The sequence below is a fragment of the Eschrichtius robustus genome, chromosome 10 (genome assembly GCF_028021215.1).
Source record: "Eschrichtius robustus isolate mEscRob2 chromosome 10, mEscRob2.pri, whole genome shotgun sequence".
NCBI lineage: Eukaryota > Metazoa > Chordata > Mammalia > Artiodactyla > Eschrichtiidae > Eschrichtius > Eschrichtius robustus.
In genome coordinates this window covers 117,676,609-117,693,671 of record NC_090833.1, presented here as the reverse complement: position 1 = coordinate 117,693,671, position 17,063 = coordinate 117,676,609, and the positions used below count along the sequence as shown (strand labels likewise).

Below are 17,063 nucleotides of genomic sequence, written 5' to 3'. Positions count from 1 at the left end.
GAGGGCGACGCCTTAGCGGTTTGCTTCGTCCAGTTACTCGTTTAGAATAAAAACTCCTCGGTGGCCGCACGTGGCCGTGTTTCTGAGCAGTGACGACGGGAACCGCTAACCGTGTTGGCAGCCGTGTGCTGTGCGCTGTGCCTAGTGACCCTGGGCACCTCCGTGAATCCTCACTGTGCCCCGTGTTATGGGCAGTACTACTGTTCCCATTTCTCAGAGGGGGAAACTGAGGCTCCGGGAGGTTACACAACCTGCCCAGAGACATACCTAGCAAGTGACAACATCGGGATTCAGACCCAGAGCACGAGCTCCTAAACGTGGACATGCCTTCCTTCAGTAGGTGTGAATGAAAGCTTTGGAGGGTACACCTGAGTATCACAAGTAGCTGACACTTCTCTTGAACGTGTCTGAAGGTATGAGAAAGAAGTTCCACTTTCATTGAGAAAATGAAGCCAGGTATCCAAGTGGCAATTTCTGTTTGAATAGGAGAATGATAATTACTGAAGCAGCTCCAAAAATTACCTGCATCAGTAAAAATTTGGGAGGCAGACATGTAAATTTTGAAATGTTATATATGTTGTCAGTAAGGAATCTGATGATGCCACACTTATGTATGAAGTGAGGGTCTCAGTGAAAATTGTGGAGTAATAAATGTCTGTATTTTCGTGGCTTCTGGGTCCTTCCACATCAGTAGGGACAGAGATTTGGCAGGTCAGATGCTCTGCTTATCCACAACATCCAAGTTCCAAACATAGCTGATCCAGAGCTGCACCCGTAAGAATCAACTCGGTAACTTACAGGACGGGGCAGGGGTCCAGGCGGGGCAGGTTTGGGACTTTCTCAAGTCTTCAGCTATCTGGGGTATTTAGTGGAATCTCCAGATAAAGGAACAGTTTGAAGGAAGTATCTGTACCCACTCCATCTCCCTCCCCAGACTAGTGGAAAACAGACCCTGGTGCTTCCTCTCAAATTAAATTTGCATGTTTGAAGCTCTAAGCTGACCCTAGAGATGGGTGTCCCAAGCCGGCCCTCTGCCACATGTCACCTGGTGAATTGCATTGCTTACATATTTCTTTGTACCGTAAAACCATGGGATACTAAGTTTTTGGGGCTGTTTATCCCCTTTAGTAAAATATTTTGTATATGGAGGCAGACCTCATTTTATTGTGGTTTGCTTTACTGTGCTTCACAGGTAGTGTGTTTTTTTTTACAAATTGAAGGTTTGTGGCAGCCCTGCGTTGTCAGATGATGGTTAGCCTTTTTTAGCAATGAAGTATTTTTAAATTAAGGTATGAACATTGTTTCTGAGGCACAATGCTATTGCACACTTGATAGACCACAGTATAGTGTAAACATAACTGGTATATACACTGGGGAACCAAAAAGTTCCTGTCACTTGCTTTACTGCAATATTCACTTTATTGTTGAGGTCTGGAACTGAACCCACAGTATCTCTGAGGTTTGTCTGTGCGTATATATACATATATAGGTATATGTACACATACCTGTATATGTAAAATACATACGTGTATTATGTTGTTGCATATATTAAAAATATACACAAAGATACAAATATTTAAACAATAAGATAAACATAAGGAGAGGTTTTAGTATTTTTTGTCACTTCTCAGTGGATTGTCACTGAAGACCTTTGCTCTCTGCAATACCCCAACACCCCCTGGAAGAGTTGCTACAAAAGTGCTACCTACACCCAGGCCAGAGTGGGTTGACCTTGGGCCTGATCCCAGGACCATCCCACTGGAGACAGCCTTAGGGCTCACACCATCCAACCCCTCCACTGAGCAGACAAGGAGACCAGGAAATTAAGGGACGTTTTTGCCTAAAGACCTCATTTCCAAGAGGACTTAGGACTGGATGAGATCTTTTGTTATATATATATATATTTTTTTTTTTTTTTTAACTTTGGGTTTATTTATTTATTTATTTATTTATTTATTTATGGCTGTGTTGGGTCTTCGTTTCTGTGCGAGGGCTTTCTCTAGTTGCGGCAAGTGGGGGCCACTCTTCATCGCGGTGCGCGGGCCTCTCACTATCGCGGCCTCTCCTGTTGCAGAGCACAGGCTCCAGATGCGCAGGCTCGGTAGTTTTGGCTCACGGGCCTAGTTGCTCCGCGGCATGTGGGATCTTCCCAGACCAGGGCTCGAACCCGTGTCCCCTGCATTGGCAGGCAGATTCTCAACCACTGCGCCACCCGGGAAGCCCCTTTTGTTGTATTTGAAGCCTGGTGTACGTAAATTTTGCGTGCGCATATGCGCAAACACACATGAGGTGACAGGTGTGTTAATTAGCTTGATCATGGTCATCATTACACAAGGTAAAGTTACATCACGTTGTACCCCTTAAGCAAGTAAAATTTTTTATTTGTCAATTATGCTTTAATAAAGCTGGAAAAGATAAATCAGTCTAAAACATAGAGTCTGAATAGGTACATGGAGACAAGGGACCAAGCTTGGAATTGTTTTACCGAATAGAGGTGGTGTTTTGGTAGCGGAAGTGCTCTCTTAACACCACAAACAAGTTGAAATTGAAAAGGGACCCTTGAGGGATTTAAAAAGTGAAAAGCAGAACATTCTGCAGATGAGGTGGACCGACCCGGGATGGGTAGGGGTTCCAGGAGACATGGCATCGGGGGGCCACGCAGGGGTCAGGAGCACCCCCACCGCCCTCAGCCTGGCCCTCCCTCCTTCTCCAGACAAGACCCGAGGAGGTCCAGCTTCTAAATGCATCACGCTTTCCGTTAAGCCTTTTAAGGGTGTCCCAGTGATCTGACGATTGTGCCTCACCTACGCGCCAGTAACTCACTCTCAGTGGGAGAAACGTTCACGTGAATGAGCGGCTGCAAAGCACCAGTTGTTAACAGCTGACTCTGTCCGCCCGCTTAGACGGTAAGGAGCCTGAGAACATAGGACCTGTTTTCTTCTTTTAAAAACGTGTGACGCCTACTGCCTTAGGTTCACACACAGTACAGCCCTGAAAGGAGGCGAGGGGGCAGACCTGCTTTGCAACCAATGGAAGTGTGCAGGGCGCAGACGATCGACAGTTAGGGCTGCGCTGGGACTTCCGTGGGCCCCAGACTCTTCTGCCTTCATGGGTCCCTTTCTCCATTAAAAAAAATTAGAATTATATTTTATAACAGCATTGGCATAAAGATGGATGGAATCCAGGCTAGATTCATTATTATATAGTCATCACGACGACAGTCCTTTATGTTCATTTTTTTTCTTCCGAGTTTAAAATTATCTAAAATTTAAAAAATTTTCCGTGGGCTGCGACAAGTGTGTGGGCCCGAGCCCTGGCACCCACTGTCGGATGAGCTGGCCCTGCCCAAGGTTACAGATGATGACCATCCTGACCACGGCTGCCCTCCTTGTAACCCAGAACTAGCCCCCTTCCACTTCTGTTTTTCTAGATGCTTCTCTCCGAGCGACAGGGGGGCTTGAGGACTGGGTGATCCCTTTCTCCCTAAGTACCACCTCCTGGCCCGGCCAGCACGCCCCGCTGGGCTGCTCACTGGGCCGTGGCATGCTGACCCCGAGGCAGGGCACCGAATCCCAAATTACTCCCCCTGCAATGCGCCTCTGAGCTCTGAAATGGAGCCGATCGGAGAGGAGAACTTCTGTCCGGCCGGTCCATCCACTGCTGGGACAGAGGCTTTGTAGAGTGTCACAAGGGCACAGTGGCACCAAAGTTAGGCCAGGCTTCTGCCCGCCGCGCACGAGGGAAGGCGGAATCTAACGCTGCCGCCTGTCGGCTCAGGACCTGAGAGCGACAGTGGCTGAGATGTGTCTAGACCCGTCGCTAATACATCCATCTCCAGCGAGGCTTTTTTAAATTGAGGTCGTGCTCTGCAGAGGCTTGGTCTGAAGGAGGTAGGGCTGAAGTTAGTCTTTATGGTGGACGCTGTCTTTCTGCTTTTCTTGCATTGAAAACTTTACTTTCCAAATGTCACTTTGTCAACTTTGCTCCGAAATTACAACTTTCTTGTTTGTTTGTTTTTAGGTGTTTACTTACACTCATTTAATCTTTGCATCAATCATGCAAGGAAGATAATAGTGTCTTCATTTTATAGGTGAGAAAACTGAGGCTCTTCTTTTTTTTTAGTCTTTTTAAAAAAATTTTTATTTTATATTGGAGTCTGGTTGATTAACAACATGGTGTTAGTTTCAGGTGTACAGCAAAGTAATTCAGTTATACACATACATGTGTCTATTCTTTTTCAACATCTTTTCCCATTTAGGTTATTAGAGAGTATCGAGCAGAGTTCCCTGTGCTGTACAGTAGGTCCTCGTTGGTTATCTGTTTTACACAGAGCACCGTGTACAACTTTAAAACGGGCGCCCTAAACTCCGATTTCCCTCAGCATAGTCTTCTCTCTTTGGACGCTTCATGTGCCACATTTCATCACAATTCATTGCATATTATAAAAAAAAAAAAAAAAGTCCATCTGAAGACACTGCTGGGCCACTCGGTTCTTTGAATCATTCTTTGAAGATACGATATCATCCCATTATGTGACCAAATTACCTCAAAATCAGTTAACTCTAAGGTTACTATCAGCAAAGAGAAAAATATGATGCACTGTTATAAGAGCAGCGATCTCAGTTCTTTGGAACAATGGGAATATTCCTTATACCTAATGGAATCTTAGGGGAAGGTCTTGATTTTTTTTCTTTTGAAATCTAGTACTTCGTTGTATCAGGGGCCCATAACAGGCAGTGTCAATATTAAGTCAATTGTTTTAACGATCAATCACGTAAACTATATACAGGTAAATTAATTTCTTAAATTACCGATGTTACCAAATATTTGCTCTGTGTGTCTTAGGGTATACAGTCAGGGGATTTTCCAATATAAAATGCATCTATTAAATTTCTGTTCTTAGAGAAAATTTAATTGGAATATTTGACTTCCCCTTATCGCTCTATCTCTCTCTTCAGTCCCTTTCAGTACCAGAGTCTAGGTTCGCACATTTTTTGTGTCAAAGATCTATGCCGTAAAATAATCTCAACGATCCTCTTAGTAGCTGGAAATCTCTGCTAGAAAGCCTTCCCCTGCAGCACCCAAGCAAATTCCTGTGTATTTCCCGAAGGAAGAAAATTAAGCACTTCAGATAACATAATCCCATTAATCTGAGCCAGAAGATTAGCTTATTAATTCAAGGGAATGGATGGATACTCCAGTTGAGGAAGTGACGGATTCGGTAGGGGGAGGGTTTCAGGGATGGGAAACAGCCCTCTTTTCATCGCTGTACACGTGGCCCCGGCTGCACCCTGTTGGGCTCCTTGGTTTCCATGGCACCACCCGCAGCAGATCCGTCACCAGGTTGTTCGACATCCTGTATTTCTGGGAGCAACAGTCGAACGATGGCTGGTCCGCAGGTTTTCGAAGCATCCAAAGGAATCTGCACAAAAAGCAACACAAGATTCCTTGTTAGGGTGTCACCAGAGGTAACAGTATTAAGAGAAATCTCACCCATAACTTCATGAACTGCCACTGCAGTTAATATAAAATGTGACATTATGGCCTATGTGTCTGTTATCAGTGACTACATTTACAGGACTCAGCTGAAGGTTTTTCTTACACAGGATGGAGTTAAACTAACAAGCCAACTCATAGCAGTATTTCATCATTCACTCGGGAGAGTCACAGAAAAAGGCAAATGCCTACTTTTCACTCTGCCTTTTCAGTAATCCATGTGGAATCTGTGGGTGATTCCATCGGAGCCAGCATAACTCATTTGATTTGGAAGAGGATACTCAGTAATGAGTCAGATTCTTCTGTGGGTGAAGCAGGACATGTTTAGAGCTGCCTGAACTATTTCAAGTCAAGCAGACGTTCTTGTGCACAATGCAGCTTGGCGAGAACAAGGATTCACTAATGGAGATCTTAGTGTCCCGAGGTTGTTAAGGGACTTTCCGTATGTATGTACTTTTCACTCCAAAGTTAAGAATCCCTGGAGTTTGGGTTCTGGAGTCAACAGTCTATGCTGTTGCTTCTCCCCTGACCTGCTCTGTGTCCTTGGGCAGGTTACTAACCTCTCCGTGGCCACTGTCCTCCATGAAGGGGGCGTGATGGTAACAGCCGTACCTCCCATGGCTTGTACAGGCACATAAAATGGGAGAATGTGTGTGAAATGACCAGCACCATCTCAGATTATTGCTTTTTACTCTGCTCCTAAGTAAGTACTGTGTTTTGTAAAAAAAAAAAAAAAAAAAAAAATTCCTTAGATACTGTACGGATATAAACATACACATTAAAGGGGCAAGAAAACCAAGGCCACCCACCACGTACTGAGCCCTGTGTCATGGTTGCCCAGGCAGCATCTCGTTTATCTTCGTTTGGGCCGGCCAAGGGAAATGCCTTTCCTCCACTTTACAGATGAGAACACAGGAGCTCTGTGAGTTCAAGGTCACGGCAACAGTCTTGGATGGACCCGGGCTGTCTTGTCTCCAGAGCCCAGCCCTTTCAGGCACCCTTCCTCAGGCCCCTGCTGGTCTGAATCTGTGATTCCCCTGGAGTCCTTTGCAGGTTCAAGGCCTAGTTTGCTCTGGCAAACTCAGTCTGTTCTTTTGTTTACAACTTCACGATCTTTCTTTAACCTCCATGACTGCAGCCCTTCTGGGGACCGTGTTCCCTCTCACTTAGTGTTTTACGTCCACTGGGCTCTAGTCACTTTTACACAAGTACACACAATCCCCTTTGTTTTCCCCTTGGCCTTTCTCCCTGCCCTTAATAAAAAGTTATGTACAAACCAAAGAGCCAGAAAGTTATCTTGGCCAGTGGGATACACACTGTGTTTTTATGTTGAAAGTATGAATTGTCCTTGGAGGTTTGCCCTTTCCTTCTCCCCCAGAAGTCCACATTCATGGTCAGATACTGCACGGGGCTTAGCCTCCTGAGAAGACCCACGTTTTTAAAGATTTCGCACTTCCGTTAAAATAATTTGGTAATTATTGATACGGAAACAGATGTTTCTTTAAAAATGCTGCAATTAATTGCAAAGAGTGCAAATCCAAAGTGGTCCAAGACTTCTTCTTTTTTAAAGAGTAACTTTTATTTATTTTTGGCTGTGTTGGGTCTTCGTTTCTGTGCGAGGGCTTTCTCTAGTTGTGGCAAGCGGGGGCCACTCTTCATCCCGGTGCGCGGGCCTCTCACTGTCGCGGCCTCTCTTGTTGCGGAGCACAGGCTCCAGATGCGCAGGCTCAGTAGTTGTGGCTCACGGGCCCAGTTGCTCTGCGGCATGTGGGATCCTCCCAGACCAGGGCTCGAACCGGTGTCCCCTGCATTGGCAGGCAGATTCTCAACCACTGCGCCACCAGGGAAGCCCCCAAGACTTCTTGAAGGTGCTCATTTTAAACATGAATAGAATGAAAGGTGATCTTAAGCATTCTCCTCTCAGAAACATTTTCTGAAAAATAATATTAGTTGGAACCAGTATCAGGTAAAATCAGTAACTGCTCTACTATTTTCCTAGTCTGTTCTTGTTTGCTGAATGGGGTTGGGATTCCTTGCAAAAGTAATCTCTACAACTGAAGAAATGGGCCACTGAGACAAGATCTTGTAGCTTTTAAAAATACAGCAAGAGCTAAATCAAGAGGTTTTTAAAAATAATATCAAAGCACCAGAAGTGAGTGGAAATAGACCCTTATGCTGAATTGCTATCAGAACATCTGTTACATTCACCATCGATCACTCGGCGGAAATACATGCCAGCCCATTGGCCAAGAATCTTCTGAGAAAATCTCAAGGTTTTGGTACTTTTTATTAAAATATTATTTTAAGCAAAATGCCTGAAGATATACTAATGTTCTTTTACTGCTACCTGTAAATAAGAGGAAGGAAAATGTAGATTTTGGCTTTACATGTTGGAAAAGCGTGGTTGGGTGCCTTGACTTGTGGTGGTAGTTTTTCTAGTGGACATCTGGTGAGAAGGCGTGGACTTGATTTGCTTATCGTATCCACTTTATAAAATATCATCACCGATGCCGAGCATGTTTGAGGTAGGGGCCGTGTGCTGCCTGCCAGCCGTCAGATCTCTGTGGCTGGCTTCCCTGCCAGGATCTTGTTTGTTCAGTGAATATCATTTGTTTTGAGCTGTCTTTTGCTGCTGTTTTAGTTTTTAACCACCCTGAGCTTCATTCTTTTCCTGAGAATGTGAAAAGGAGAAACAAGGAATGATTTGAAGGATTAACTTCACCCATTCCACGCTCCTCCCCAAACAGACAATTGAGCAAATTACTTCATCTCAGATTAAATTTGCACATTTGAAGCCACAGGTGTTTGAGCCCAAGTGTGCAAAAGTGACCCTGGAGACAGGAACCTTAGAGGAGATTCTGCCAGATGCTCCCGGGGGCCAGTGGGAGTCCCAGAGTGCAGCCCCGGGGGTATGAGTGGATGCAGGTGTGTTCTCCACCCCTTCCTGTTGCCCTAAAGCCACAGAGCTCTAAGTTTTGGCTCAGGGAGAGAGAGGAGAAAATCTAAGGAGAAGGTTCCTGCTCAGGATCTTTGGAGTACACAAGAGGATGCATGTTCTTTCTCAAGCTTGGCAGGATTCCTATCAGTATTGATAACAGTTGTCACAAATCTTGGACGTGCCAAAGTGATAGCTAAGATGTACCCACGCCTCCCCCTCTGCACGCCTAAAATCTTTAAAAGTTGAAAGCATTAAAAGACTTAGTATTTTGCACCAGTTCTGAAATCCTCCCAGATCTGACCTGTGAGAAGTTGAAACTGGTTCACATTTCTGGGCTCCTGTAGTAGCAATAAGGCAGTGATGGCGGATCTCTGGGTCATCCTTCCTTGCTGCCTCTGGAGAGGAGAGGAATTGGATGTTTCCTGGTAGTTCACCAACCCCGTGGGTCTAGTTCCTCCTACACACTCTCCCAAGCTTGTGGTGCTGGTAACTCAGCCTTATCCATTTCATTCTTTCTGCGCTTACGTTGAGAACGGACTCCTAAATCATAAAATCACAACACTTAAGAACTGTAGCTTTAAAATTCATCAAATTAATCCCATTGCTATGAAAATTTTTTAAAACTCCAGACTTCCACAGTTAATGGCACAGACCACTGAGTCCTAACTCCCACTTCAGAATGTCAAGTGCAGCCTTCTGGAAAACCCTGCAGTGCACCACTGATGTCATTCTTGCAGCCCTAATGGCCATTTGCCCGGGAGTGAGCACACCAAAAATTGAAAGAAAAGCAAAAGTTAAACAGTGATGTACTGAGCTTTTTACCCCTGTTCCTTGCAGAAATTGAAAAGAGAATAATGCCTTGTAGTAGACCTGGAAAGATGACTACGGTATATTGTAGGTTAAAAAAGAAGTAGTTTACAGAATCATATGGAAATGATGATCTAATCTGTGTGTTGAATATGTGTTGAAATGCACAAACAGAAAAGTCTGGAAGAGGATACTGCAGGCTGTTAACAATGTCTATCTCTTGAGGGTTGAATCACAGGGAACCATCCTCTTTGGGTTTACTGTTTGAGTATTTTACAGACATCATTTTTAATCTAAAAATCATTAACACTATTTCAGGGGGAGAGAGAGAGACGTAGAGTCTCTGTCTCAGGGCTGTGAACCCAGAAACCCTATTGTTCGATATTAATACTGAAGACAGTAATAGAATTACTAGACCAGTTACCGTGGCCACTGGCATTCAAACCTAGATGGCATCTATTGGCGTTTTCTTGGTGTCCATTTTACGGAAAGGGCTAGACACAACCATGGGTGTTCAATAGATGCGATGTGTTAGCATTCATCCATTCATGTTCGTGACAGTTCGTGGTGTGTAGAGGAGATGTGGACTTGAAGGTCAGGGAGCTCGCGGTGTAGGAGGAACAGGCCAGAAATAACTGCTAACCCAACTGCAGGGGATGCGCGGAGCCAGCGGCGTTCTGAGCTGGGTTAGTGAAAGGAGAAGTCGCCGACCTGGACTTAGGGGTAAGCCCGCAGGAAGTCACACATTTTACATAAGAAATTAATTGTGGAATTAATGAGTCCATTTCCTCCTTGGAAACAGTTCTATAGAAACTTCCGCGTAGTAGTTTAAAACGAGTGACTCAGGGCCTCTAGAAGTTTACGACAGAAGATCACAGGATAGGCACCGTTGCTAAACCAGAGCGCCTTGCGCTTCGTCCCCTCAGGGCCCCGCAATTCAGTGACTCATTGATAAGCGGAACAGAGTAAACGGTTAATGGAAATCTAGAAATTATCCTATCTCTTCCTTAAAAAAGTAAGAAGCATTCCACGCGATCAGTGTGCTTTGGGATTTAAGTGCTGCACAGTCTTTCTGATGGTACCTGATGGCGCGCAGGAGCTGGGCTCCGACCCACCGGCCCAGCCCGACGCCCGCAGCCCCTCCCTCCCGGGCCGCCCCCGCCTCCGCCGGGTGTCACTCCATCCCGCTGGAATGCTGCCCTGGAGCAGAGGTCCTGGACTTTCCTTCTTAGTCCAGAAACGAGAAAACTCAAGACCTGGGTCAAATCACCCGACATGCAGCCAACATCCCTAGTGGCCTAGAAAAAAAGTTAAACTCTTTCCCGTTATCCATCCCTACTGGAAGTGCCGGGAAAGCCCGTTCGTCCAGGTGCTGCCCGGGGCGGGGGCTGCTACCCGGGAGGCGGAGGCGGCGCGCGGCCAACCTGCGGGGCAGCCCGCTTCTCCCCTCCCCCCTCCTCTCCCGCTCCCCTCCCCCTTCTCCCCTCCTCTCGCCCCTCTCCCCTCCCCGCCCCTCGGCCCAGGCCGCCCCGCCCCCTCCCCGCCCCCGCGGCCCGTGGACTCTTATTGCCCCGGCGCGCGGGCGGGGCGTCAGGCCTCCCGAGTCGCCGAGACGTCCAGTCCGGCGCGCGGTCCACGGCGGGTCCTCCCGCACGCTGGGGGTCCCGGAGCGGCGGGGCACGGCCGGACGGCAGGTAGGGCGGCGTGGGGTGGGGTAGGGGAGGAAAAGGGGGCCGGCGGGCAGCAGCCCCGCGTTCCCGCCCCGCCGCGGCCCCTGGCGGAGTCCTCCCGGCCCTGCGGTCGGAGAGCGGCGCAGAGGGCTTGGCTCCAGAGGGGCTCGGGCGCCTCGGACCGTGCGGGGGCCGGAGAGGCTAGGCTGCCCCGGACCATGGCCGGCAGAGCTGGCGGGGAGGGGGCGGGCGGTGACCTCCTCGTGTCGCCGGCGGGGTGTGGTGAGGGGGTCCGTCCCTGCCGAGCCCCGCAGCCCCGCACCCTCCTCTCTGCGGGCGCTGGTGCGCGGAGAGCCCGCGCGCACGGCGGGGGCGGGGGGCGCCGGCCTGGGGGAGCGGCGAGGCCGGGTGGCTTGCGCGCGGAGCTCGGGGCGCGGAGCCGGCGGCCCTCGGGCAGCGTCCCCCGCGGCTGCGGTCCAGCCGTCCGGGTCTGGTTTCCCTTCGGGGCGGCGAGCGCGCGGGGCTCCGGGGAGCGGAGTGCGGCGGCCGGGGGCCCCCTGCGCGCGGAGCTCCTCCGACCCCGGTCCCCAGGAGCCGAGCCAGCCCGAGCTGCGTGTGCCCTGCGGCCCCAGGGAGGGGCCGCGTGGACAGACATTCGCCTGGGAGGCGGGAAGGCTCGGTTCCTGGGTGACCTGCCCTCGGGATGCCGCCCCCAACGCCCCGCCCCCCCCCCCCCCCCCCCAGGCTCAGCAGCGGCCCCAGCAGCCTCGGAAACTGCCCAGCTCTGCCCTGGAGGACATTTTCTTGGTTGGCGTTATGAGGGGTCCCGTCGCAGTACTGCCACTGTCTGAAGAAGAGCTGGCCGGGGTCATCGGGGAGGGGGGTGGGGGATGTTTCTGAGCTCACAGTGCAGAGGTAGCCGCTTCGTGCGCTCTTCCTCCATCCCCAACGGAAGAGGACTCTTTTTCTTTCAAGAGCTGGGGGACTTGGACTTAGTGATGAGAGGTTTGAGTGAACTTTATTTTTTCCCTGGTCTGTTCACGTGCGTTTGCGTTGTTGCGGGTGAGAGTAGGGGCCCCCGTGCCTTGGAGCGATTGGAAGATTGGAAGAGTCCGGAGTCCGACCTGAAGGGAGAGGAAGTCACGTGGTTAGTCCATCCTTAACAGTGGGTGTATCGCAAATAGGCAAGAGGTATATAATCAATATATAATCGACACATTTTCCAACTAATCTCTAAGCTGTGTTTTTTTATTTCTTCTATTTATTTTATATAAAATAAGATTTATCTGACACTTATTGTAGTTTTTGTGTTTTGAATAAGGACCGGGCTGGGTTGCCCAGTGCCCACACCACATTTGTTACTAAGAAACTAGGCACGTACAGCGAATAATCAAGCACACCAGCATCCTAACCGTCTTTTTGGCTGTGTGCACACTTGGTGCTCTGGGTGAAGAGTTCGGGGTAGGTGGTTGACAATCACACAGCTTTGTGTTCTGTGGCTGTGAAACCCGTGAATCATAACATTCTGACAGCTGGTGTGGTCCAGTAGCCTGCCTGCTTGAAATGGTGTAATAACTGCACACCCAGTGTGTTCCCAGGTGAGGACGCTGACTTGGAAAACAAGAGGTCGGTGTCCTGGTTATAGGAGCCCTGGGGTGCTTCATTAGAGGCTTGTGGGCTCTGGGTTTTCGTTGACTTTGAAAACTTTTTAGTAAGAGTTGAATGCCACCTACTGCATTGCCTTGCAGTTGATCTTTAAAAATCTTTACTGTGTTGTTTTCTCAAGAGCTGTAATCTTTATACTATTTTTGAGCATAGTTGCTTTTTTTTCCCCAAAATATTTTCCCTAGACTGTAGTAAATCTTACACTCTACAATCTTTGAAATCACTCATTATTACTTAAGTATAAAGTATTTCCTGGAACTTATCAAGGAGTCCATACTGCTCAAGGTGCTGGAGTCATTATTTCAAAAGGAAGTTGTTAATTTGGTCACACAGCTGTTGATCATCCAAACCGCTGTTGCTTTTCTTCCCCCACTTTCCGGATTTCTTTTCACAGTCACTGGGAACAGTAAAAATATGTTTTAGACATTGCTTTCTCTTCTGCGTACATTTCCCTGTAAACAATTTCATATCAACATGTGATGTGCTTTCTCAGCAATTGTTTCAGAAGATCCAGATAAACATCAGGTGATGGAAGTTCACTGTGCTTCTCAAAATGCCTATACGATTTCTTATTTGGCAAAATGACTCTCTTTTTCAAGTAAATGGGGGAGGTAGATACCAACAACATAATGTTGATGAGCACTGCACTCTCCTGTGAACGTGTTCTTGGGTTCACACGCGGTAGCTCACTCCGCAAATGTCCTTCTGAGACACAGGGTGGTAGGAGGTCAAGTGAGGTCCTCGGGCCGTCCCCTTTCCGCCTCTCGGGTTGCTCTACAAAAGCGAGATTGCACTCGCTCACGGGGTTTGTTTTGCTGGGAAGCTCTGTATCAGATTGTGTCGAAGGATGAAGAATTAGCGATGCTGGATGAGAAAGGCTTCCTCCAAGGAGACTGTATGACTGGCGAGAGCTAGCCCGGCCTTGTGGGAAAGGTGGGGAGATACAGTGGAAGGAAGGAGGGCCTGAGGGGTCAGGAAGGAGAAACGCCCCCTGAAGCCAGTGCCCTGCACGGTTTTCGGCCCAGCCCCACTGACCCCTAAAGGCACCTTTCTCCCTGAGCAGTCGTCTTCGCTGCTTGCTGCTCGTGTGCTTTAGGGACAACCACGATGGGCAACGCTCGCCGTTCCGGTTAGGTGAGCCTCTCTTACTTGTGCGTTTGGATCACAAGGCCCGGAAGGCAGGCTGAGAGTTCGGGTGGTTGGTTCATGCAGCTCCGAGTCCTTCCACGGAGTGCAGGGCGACCAGCTGCCAGAGCTTCCCCCTGCGGGAAGCGACGATGCTGGTTTCCAGCTTGGCCTGGGCTTTCGGAAGGCGGGACGGCTTCCTTGGTGGAAAGGATTTCCTCCTACGGGAGAAGCCGCCATTTGCAGGCAAAGGGTGTCAGCCAGAAGAAATGAGCAAATGACCATTTTTTGGATTTTTGGCAAAACTTTGCGATTTCTTTTCCATATGGAAGTGTTAGAAATAGACTCATAAGAAAACAGACAAGGGGCTTCCCTGGTGGCGCAGTGGTTAAGAATCCATCTGCCAATGCAGGGGACACGGGTTCGAGCCCTGGTCCGGGAAGATCCCACGTGCCGCGGAGCAACTAAGCCCGTGCGCCACAGCTGCTGAGCCTGCGCTCTACAGCCCGCGAGCCACAACTACTGAGCCCGTGCGCCACAACTACTGAAGCCCGCACGCCTAGAGCCCGTGCTCTACAACAAGAGAAGCCACCGCAATGAGAAGCCTGCGCACCGCAACAAAGAGTAGCCCCCGCTCACCACAACTAGAGAAAGCCCGCGCGCAGCAACGAAGACCCAACGCAGCCATAAATTAATTAATTAATTAATTTAAAAACAAAAAACCAGACAAAACCAAGTAAGAAGAATAGACACTGAAGTCTCACCAGTGGGCAGGGAGGGAGGAAGGAACCTTGGTTAAGCAGACCCTGCAGGGCATGCAGCACTCTCTGCCACGTTTCCTGGTATCAGAAAACGGGGACCAGGTGCCCATCCACGTTGGAAGGAAGCAGCACTGGACCACCGTGCGTGAGACTCACAGGCGTCACCCCCCTCTTCATGACACGTGTGCCGCCTTCGTGAAACTGCCAGGCCCACTGAGGGTCAGCACCCTCCGCTTTCGCCTGGGCTGGGTTTTGAACGTGCGTTTGTAAATCCTTCGCTGGGAACTCTGAACACGCCCTTTCATTGAAACCATGTCAGTTTGCGGTTGGGTTCCAGGACAGGCCAGAGTATCCTGCTTTTATTCATAGTACCATCGAATGGAGCCATTATATATAACGTGGTTTTGTGGGAAAATGCACTCAGAGCTCCAACTTGATTTTTTTTTTTTTAAACGACTTTTAATCCCAGCAACAATGGCAAGAAGGACCCCACCTTGTCTTTTTCCACGTAAACCCTAAAGGGGAAGTAAAGGTACAGAGAGATACATTTCCTTTCATACTGCCCCCGTGCTAACAGAGACCCCCCAGCCTGGAACCAGAGAGCTGGGGGGTGGGGACAGCAGTAGCTGGCACCAGAGGGGGAAGGACACGGGTGACAGGGCTGAGTGAGGCCCGTTGTCCATCAGCCAGGCCGGGGAAGCTGCTCTGATGGCCGGTTGACGTGGGCTGCCTGCTGGTTGACACGACCTCCTTACTGAGCAGCGTCTTTACTCTAGAACCTGGGCATCAGCCCTGTGAGCTGTCCGTTCAGTGTTTTCAAGTCAGGGTTGGTTTTAAATGGAATCGTGAGTAATAGCAAGAAAGCAAACTTCCAGGCATTTTGTTTTTCTTTTTGATGCCAGTGCACTAAACTCCCAAACAAATACCTCCTGGAGACCGGACAGACTTCAGGTCAACTTAGATGCTGATGTATGCTTATAATATCCTGAATAACGATATGATAAATACCATAGAGCAGTTACCGCCTACCAGAAAATGTGCTAAAGTGTTTAACACACTCTACGTCGTTTATCCCTCACCACAGTCCCATGTAGTAAGTACCATCAGCGCCCCCATCTTAAAAAGGATGCAAGTGAGATTTCGGGAGGGTAAGAATGTGCCCAGAGCCACACAGCTCTGAAATGGCAGGGGCTGGACAGCTGCTGTTGAACAAGCCCGGTGGCCTGGCCGCTGGCTGGACTCTGGGAATAAAGTAGGGACCCAAATGGACGAATAGGCAAAAACCCCTGCCCTCGTGCAGCTTGTCTTGTAGAGATGGGAGACAAACCATAAAGAAACAGACTAAACATCCAGGGCTTCAGGTAGTCCTGTGCTGGGGGAAAACAGAGCCAGGAAGGAGGAGCTGGAGTGAGGCTGGCATCAGTCCCGTGGGAAAGAGAGCACAGGCAGGGGAGCGGCTGTGAGAGCGGCTGTGCGCGGGCAGAGCGCGTCTGGGAGCGTTACAGCGTCCGTGCTCCAGGCATACCCTCGTATTTTGTAGCGGCCGCTGTGGGAGTGTGGACCGCCTTCGTGGGTCCCTGTAAATACCCCAGCGGGTGCCTGGGGACGCATCCAGGAACATGGACGCAGGGCTTCACCTTGCCCATCAAAGGTCAGGAGAGACGGACAGGCTGGGGTCAGGGCACGGCAGAGAGATGGCTCCTCTGCGGTTCTGGAAAGAAGGCGGGGTCCGCGGGCCAGGGGGCAGGTGTGGATGGACGCAGCAGTGAGGGCTTCCTGTTTTTTCAGTGACATAGGAAGTAGGTCGTCACCTTGGCAGGGCTGGGCGTTTGAGCAGAGGAGGTGTGGCACTCACCTGGCTGGTGGAATGTGCCCTCAGGGTCTGCCTGAGGTCGGGTGCTGATGACATTCCTGTATGGGGCCCCAGAACCCCACCACCCCCTTCACCTCCCGAGGAGAGAGCCGTCTGCTAGTCTTCTGTGTGTCCTTTACGTGGAGGAACCCTGCGCTTGGTAGACGGTGGTCAGTGTTTGCTGAGTGAGTGCGGTCAGCCTCCTACACGCTGACCCGGAAATGTCATCAGACGTCTTCTCTCTACCCTGATCGTCACAGTAGTCGCTCCCTCCGCTGAGGTGCTCTGGCACTTAGAGCCCCTCAGACAGCGGCTCCTCTGTGGCTAGTTAATTCCCCGAGCTCATCTCGTCTCTGCAGTGTTGAGCCCGAGTCTTAGACTCTGAAACAGCTCTTAATTGTGGGCTCTTCTGTGTCGCTCTCCGGCAGCGACCTGAATCAGACCTCACTGCCCGCGTGGTGCCTCGGGTGAGGACAGCAGGGATGCCTTCTGCTTTTGTTTGCTCTCTCCTGCTTGCTGGGCGTCGTGGGGCAGGTGTAGGCGGTCAGCTGGGAGACAGGAGAACCCCCGGGATGGTTAGAATCAGGCAGGAAATGTACACCGGTCTCAACTCAGCTGGTGGCAAAGGAACTGATTGGAGGGGTCGGATTCACCCTTTACTGGGGTTAGAAGGTGGACTTGACTGCCCTTGGCCTTGATGGTCTTGAGGGGTGAGGCAGGGGGATTGCGTCCAGGGTCCTGCCGAGCAG

The 17,063-nt window shown here is 49.6% G+C and overlaps 1 protein-coding gene across 5 annotated transcripts in view; it reads left to right on the top strand.

Annotated features, from left to right (window-relative positions):
• Positions 1–17,063, top strand: part of PALLD (palladin, cytoskeletal associated protein) — a 367,391-nt gene that overhangs the window by 276,043 nt on the left and 74,285 nt on the right. Inside the window, exon 1 of one of the 5 annotated variants that reach the window (XM_068551773.1) lies at positions 10,850–10,935. The exons of the other annotated variants lie outside the window; for them this stretch is intronic. The gene's annotated coding sequence lies outside the window, so the exon portion shown is untranslated. Of the gene's footprint in view, positions 1–10,849; positions 10,936–17,063 lie in introns of those variants that run through there. 5 annotated transcript variants of the gene reach the window in all.